The following is a 7448-nucleotide window of genomic DNA, read 5'->3' as shown; positions in this document are numbered from 1 at the left end:
TCAGCACTGTCCCTGGGTGCTGGGAGAGGAGCTGCTGCCCAGGTGTCAGATCTGACATTAGCATGGAGAGCCTTGTTTCTCACAGGGTTTCCCTGGAGAGCAGAGGTGTTGGTGAGCCTGGAAGATCCCTGCTGAAGGGGAAGAGGAGTAATGAGTCAAGCCATGGCTGGTCCACAGACTGGGTACAACCAACACCATTAGCTCTTGCTCTGCTGTTGGATGCAATCAAGCTGTGATTTGCCTTGGCACCAGCAAAACCAGGCAGAGGTGCATGTTCCAGACTGTGACAGCCATGAGCATCAAGAGGAAACAGTGCCCATGGGGCTCTTTTGAGCTCCCAGTAGGAGAGCAGTTGTATCCTGGACCTCAGGTCTCTGCTGCGTGTGAGCTCTGCACAGGGAGCAGCTGCCACTTGCTGCTGTATGGTTGGTGAGAGATGTGAGGTCTCTGTCAGACATGTACCTGCTGTCCTGGCTTGGTCAGACTCTCAGGCTGACTGTGCTGTTTGGGTGCAAAGCTTCTGGAGTCATCTGGGTAGGAGAGCTACAGGGTTTGTAGATGGTCAAGGGCTATTTACTGTTAAAACTTGCAACCTTCTTCTGTCCTTTAAAACCAAACCAAACTCAAAGCATTGTGCGTGTACATGTGGATGGGTGTTTTTGAAAGTATCATGACTCCATTTCCCCTACTGTTGGTGTTGTTGCTGTTTTAATGTGGTGGTCTCTGTGGCTGTGGAGGCAGCAGGGTCTAACCCTAGGGTCTCGGGCAATGTGTCCTCCATGAGCAGAAGTTGTCCCTGGTCCCAGCAGGGAACCCAGGAGAAGGAAGACTTTCTGCACCCCATCTCCACAGAGCATTAATTGGGAGTCCTCTCTGAGGAAGAGCATCAAAGGCATCTGTTACCAAGGCAGAAGTACCAATTTTTTTTTTATCCTTTCCCTGCTGCCCGACCAGACTCCTTACAGGTATGTCCACTGTCATATCACAAAGAGGCTGGAGACCACAACAGGCCTGAGTCTGGCCCACAGGTTCTTCTCTGGGGTTTTTCTGAGAAATAACTGCAGCTGTAATGTCTGAGTCAATTAATTTTTCAAGGCCAATGTTTTTTCTGTGAAGGCTCCCAAGCCTGTGCTCCTGTCATTCTTGCTGTTGCAGATGGTGTTGGCAGGGCTCAGGTGGAGACACAGGAGATGTCCCAGCAGCTCCTCTAGCTGCAGGAGGTGTCTTTAGGGCAGCTGGACCAAAAGTGTCTATTGTGCATGGGAACACTTAGACACTCAGGAAGGTGCTTTTCCCTCCTTGTGGAAATGGGCATCATTGTGATGGTGTGAGGCCAAGGTCTCCAGGAAAGCAGCCAGCCTGAAGCTCAGCAAGGGTGGTCATGCCTGCCTCTCCAGATCACAGCTGCATACCTCTGCCTTCCTCCTGTGTTTTCCATGTCAGCCACGAATACCTTTAGAAAAGAAACTCTCCAAATTGTCTGGGAGAGTTGAGGGCTTAGGGAAGCTGTTACCTGAAGTGGCAAATATGGGGATGTGAGTGCAATGAGGGGTATTGGAGAAGGGGGAGCCATGAGAGATGTGATTTGACAATTTCTGCTCCTCTGTTTGTCTCCCAGCCTCCAAGAGGGGACCCCTTGGGGCAGAGGAGAGGGAAAGGCCTGAGGGCTGCAGCCTTGTTCCTGTCTTCTAAGCCACCCCATTGAGGCCTGAGGCTTGGTTGTCCTTGGAGGGAATAAAGGAAGGCTGTGTTTTGGAAGAAGTGTGATTATGATATCAAAAGCTTTTTTGCACTTTTCATTCATTTTGCACTCAGTTTTTTATTTCTTTTTTTCCATGTTTTTGATAATTGCACCTCCTCTTTGTGTTTACATGACAAAAACACTTCTGATGTAGCCAGTGAAACTATTCTGGAACTTCGTGTCCTGAGTATACAGAGGTTTAAAGGTCCTATATATATAAATTTATAGTTGTATAAAAGTAAATTTATATATATAGATCATGGTGTGATGTGTTTTGTCAGTGTTTTAAAATAATAAATTAATGTGAGCAGTGGAAGCCTGTGCAGCAGGAGACTGGTTATTCAGCCCTGCTGCCTGCCCTGGGGAAGGTCCTTGTCCCCAGGGAGGAGGACAAGGAAACCAAGCTGGGGAGTGGGTGAGGAGGTTGGCTCTGCCTCCAGCCCTCACCGTGAGGCTCACCCCAGAGCCCAAAGCCTCCTGAACCCTGTCCAGATAGGGAGGAGTGGGTTATTTATCCTATTGGAGGATCCACTTCGGGATTCCCATGTTCCCTGATGGTCCCTGTGGCAGCTGGGTCTCACAGAGGCAGGGGACCCTGAGATCACAGTGAGGGGACAGCTTGGCCTTCTGTAAGGTCACAATATGGCCTTACATGTTATGTATGGCCCTGAGATCACTATGGGGAGCGGGACTATGACCTAAGACAATATTTATGGCCCCGAGATGCAGAGGGGCAGTATTATAGCCTTATAGAATCATAGAGTCCTTAAGGTTGAAAAAGACCTTTGAGAGCATCAAGTCCAACTGTGAATCAAACAGCACCAGGCCAACAAAACCATGTCCTGTAGTGCCACATCTACACCTTCTCTGAACACCTCCAGGGACAGTGACTCCAGCACTTCCCTGGGCAGCTAGTTCCAATGACTGACCACTCTTTCAGTAAAGAAATTACTCCTAATCAGCTCCCCTGGTATAACTTGAGGCCATTTCCTCTCGTCCTATCACCTGTTACATGGGAGTAGAAACTGACCCCCACCACCTTCCTACAGCCTCCTTTTGGGTAATTGTAGAGTGAGGTCTCCCCTCAGCCTTCTCTTCTCCAGACTTAAACAATTCCTATTGCCTCAGCTGCTCCTTGCCAGACTTGTGCTCCAGACCCTTCCCTAACTGTGTTGCCCTCTAAATTCTCTCCAGCAGCTCAGGGTCTTGTAGTGAGGGACCAGAACTGACCTTAGGATTCAAGGTGCTGCCTCACCTTGTGCCCAGCACAGGGACATGGTCCCTGCCATGTTTCTGCTGGCCACACCATTTCTGATACAAGCCAGGATGCTGGTGGCCTTCTTGGCCACCCAGGGACACTGCTGGCTCATGTTCAGATGACTGTCAACCAGGACCCCCAGGTTCTTTTCTGTCGAGCAGCTTTCCAGCCACTCTACCCCTTGCCTGGAGTTGTTGTGACCCAAATCCAGGACCTGGGATTGATACTAAAAAAACTTAGTTTTGGAAACCCCCCTGTAAACGCTTGTTTTTAAGTTTTACAGGACAAGCTTTTTGTACTACGGCACCAGATGCCCTGGGGATAGCTCCAACCTGACATGCAAATCCAGCAGTCCAAGCACAAACGGTATAGAGAGGTTATATATACATATTTATTAGTTTCCTGGGAGATAACTGACATGTTCATTCAGTTTCTTGAAACTCATTAATACTTGCAAACGTCCTTGGCACATGCATACTGCAGCCCCTTGGTGGCTGTCAAGGTGGGGAGGTTTGTGGTGGTTTTCATAGACTGGTTTGGGTTGGAAGGGACCTGCACAAGACACACCAACAAAAGAACCACAAAGCATCCAATTCATACAACCCCAGTGACACCGGTGCTAAAAAACGATTGGCAAGGGTAGGAAATCACAGCTTCAAGGTGCCCCCTTAAACAGCTTTCTACTGTGCACATCCTATGTCCTGGAGAGGTCCGATGCAGCCCTAAAATCCCATTAGGGTTAGGGTTTCAGTTCAGAGAACCACGAAGATTAAAGCTCCAGTGACATTGAAGCTAAAAAAGGAATGGCAAGGACAGTAATCACAGCATCAAAGTACCATTCTTTAAAAGCTTCCTAAGCAGCACATCCTCTGACCCGGAGAAATCCACCCCACACTGAAATCCATTTAAGGTTAGGACTAGAGTTCAGAGAACCACAAAGCCCGTATCTCCAGTGACACTGGAGCTGCAAAAGGCCTGTCAAGTAAAGTAAACATCTAAATGAAAATTCCTCCTTGAACAGCTTTCTAACCTTGACATCCCATGGTGTGGATATGTCCACCCCAGCCCAGGAATTAATTTAGGATTAGTGTTAGGGTTCGGAGAAGCACAAAGCCTACAACTCCAGTGAAACTGGGGCTAAAAAAGCCATGGAAGGTATAGTAGAATTCTGCATTAAATTTGCTCCTTCAACAGCTCTCTAACCTGGAATTACCAAGGCCTGGAGATGTGCATCCAACACCAAAATACAGTTTGGGGTAGGGTTAGAGTTCAGAGAAGTACAAAGCCAAGAGCTCCAGTGACACTGGGTTGAAAAAGGCACGGAAATTATAGCACAGTTCTGCAATAAACTTGCTCTATCAGCAGCTTTCTACCCTGGACACACCATGGCCCAGTAACCCAATTAGGATTAGGGTTCAGAGAACCATACAGCCTCCATCTCCAGTGACAATAGGGCTGGAAAGGCAAGAAAAGTAAAACTCTGTCTTAAACTTGCACCATCAACAGCTTTCTAACTGTGACATAGCATGGCCTGAAGAGGTCCTCCACAGCCCAAAAATCCAGTTAGGGTTAGTGTTGGGGTTCAGAGAAAAACAAAGCCAACAACTCCAGTGACAGTGATACTGAAAATGATTGGAAAGAATAGTATAAAACAGAATCAAAATACCCCCGTTCAAAAGCTTTCTAATCTGCACATCCCCAGCCTGGAAATATCCATCCAAACTCTACAATCCAGTTAGGGTTAGGGCTCAGAGAAGCACCAGAGAGCTCCAGTGACACTGGGCTTGAAAAAGGCCTGGAAGGTATCGTAGAATTCTGCATTAAATTTGCTCCTTCTGCCACTTTCTAACCTGCACGTACCATGTCCTGGATTGGTGTGACCATTCCCCAGTGTCCCCCACTTCTCCTGTCCCCAGGGATGTGCTGTGCCCGGAGCTGTGCCAGGGGCTGGTGCTGCCGGGCAGTGACTGCAGGGACAGCATCCTCTGTGACATCGTGTGTGTGTGTGTCCCCCCACCAGGGTCCTGCTGGGGACAAATGGACCATTGGGGACGCCGGGTGGTGGCACTGGGGGGTGGCACAGGGTTGTGGCACCAGATGACACAGAGTGCCATGTGGTGACACAAGGTGACACGGGATGTCATGTGGTGACATGAGGGGACATGGGTGATAGGGGATGGTGGCACAAGGTGACACAGGGTGACATGGGGTGACACGGAATGGTGGCACGGGCTGCGGGGGGGGGGGGGGCAGGTAGTGACCCATGGTCCCCAGCCCTGTCCCCTGTCCCCAGGAGGTGCTGTGCTACAAGGTCTGGGGCCACTGCTTCCCCTCCCTCCTCCTGGTGCTGTCAGGGATGGGATCTGATGGGGAATGGGATGGGACAGCTGGCTGCAGGGACATAGGGGCTGTGGGGGGGACATGGGGGGAGATTGGGGACATAGGGGATGGGGAGGGTACATGGGGACAGGGGGGCATGGGGAGGGGGGCAGATGTGGGGAGATGAGGACAGTAGAGGACTTGGGGGGACATTGAGGTACATGGGGGACAGGGCTGGCATGGGATGGGGTTGATGGAGGGACATGGACCTGGCAGGGGAGTGACATGCATGGGAAGTGACACAGGGAGCGGGTTTGGGCAAAACCCCCTCCTCAAAAAAAAAAAAAAAAAATCACCCACCCGATTTTTTCTCCTTCCCAGTGTCCTATAGGAAACCCAGTCCCCCACAGGGCACCCTTGTTACCCCATGCTATGCCCCATATCCCCATGGATCTGTCCACTTCCACCCCCAGCCACCTCATATGGACCTCCAGCTACCCCATAGTGACTTTTTCCTGCCCCACAGGGCCTCCTAACTGCCCTGTAGAGCCCTAAATGCCCCATTGCATCTTCCAGCTACTTCATTGCAAGCCCTGAACACCCTTTAAGGTCCCCTCAGTGCCTTTAGAGCCGCTTGTGCCCCCTAACTCCTCCTAACTGCTCAAAAGGAACTCCCAACTATCCTACAGGGAGTCTCACTGCCTCCCACTTGCCCCATAGAAACCTCCATTGGTTCATAGGGTCTCCTAACTACCTCACAGTGCCCTCCACCTGCCCCACAGGGGCCCCCAGTACCCCATAGGACCCCTAAATGCCTCATAGCATCTATCCACCTACCCCATTGAGTCCCCCTATGCTTCCTGAAGCCTTCCACCTGCCCTAAAGGACCCCCCAGTGCTCCATAGAGGTCTCAATGCCCCATAGACCTCCCCACCTGCTCCACAGAGACTTCCAGTGCTGCAGACCCTGTTCAGATGCTCTCATGAGCAGGGGAGGGAGCATCCTAGGGGATCCATCCAGAGGGGGGCTGTGACCCATGATGGAGCAGTCAGAACTGCTGGGAACCCAGCATGGCTGGAGTGTGAGGGTTTTGGGTGGCATTGAGGAGTGGAACCCTCTCCATACCAGCTTGGATCCTGATATTTGAGATGAGGGAAGAGTTTCCCTAGACCATGCTTTTCTTTGGAGTTTGGAGTTGTGTTCACATGCACAGGTTCATGGAGTAGCTGCCAAAAGTGTTCTCCAGCATCTTTTCCACCTTTTTCCCTGGGCTTCAGTGGGGGCATGTGTTTCTCTTAGATACTGTCTTGCTGGATGGGAAATGTGATGAAATAATTTCAGGAATTGTGTCCCATGCCTTTCTGTGGAAGTTGGCCAACAGATAGAGGTGTCCTGCAGGTGTTCTTGGGACAACATGAGGTGCACGTCCTGCTTGTAGATGCTGTTCCTGTGCTCTGTGTGTCATCTGCCTTTTTTGTTTTGAAAGTGCAAGAAAGAAAGTGAAAGACCATGAGGAGAAATACCCAGTCAAGCTGCTTTGTAAAAAGAGATTTGGGAAAGAACGTGGAATTGCAGAAGTGTGAGAGGTGGGGCTTGCTGGTAACCCTGAGTACAAGGCAAACTGTAGTGAACTTCAGTGTAAAACCAGATGTACAGATCTGTGAGTAAATTCAAGCCTTATGTGAGTTCTTGCAAGATATTTACGTACAGGAAATTGAGAGATCTGAAGAGCTGCCGGAAGAATTGCAAATTAAGTCTGCTCTGCAGGTCTCCTGGGAGGAAAGTCTGAATCCTCCTCTTTTCAGGTGAAGTTTGGACCCTCCAGGTGATCTGTGGCACAGGGATCCTCAGTCAGTAATTTCTGTTATGCACAATGCTTAAATCCTCTTTCTGGATTCTCATCTCTGCAAAGACACACCAGGGCTCCTCTAGCCCTAATATTCCCATGGAACTCTTCCTACAGCACCACGTAAAGCTGGAATACAGGTTTGCTTCAGTGTCTCAAACCTCAACCATTCTGCCCCTTGGACAGTCTCCCATTCTTGTCAAATTCACCTCCAAAACTCCACAAATACGAACCTAGGTCCCAAACACAAAGAATAACCACTGGAAACTCCCTATGATCCCAAC

The sequence above is a fragment of the Calypte anna genome, chromosome 20 (assembly GCF_003957555.1).
Source record: "Calypte anna isolate BGI_N300 chromosome 20, bCalAnn1_v1.p, whole genome shotgun sequence".
NCBI classification, from domain to species: Eukaryota; Metazoa; Chordata; class Aves; order Apodiformes; family Trochilidae; genus Calypte; species Calypte anna.
Note: the sequence above shows the minus strand (reverse complement) of the source record.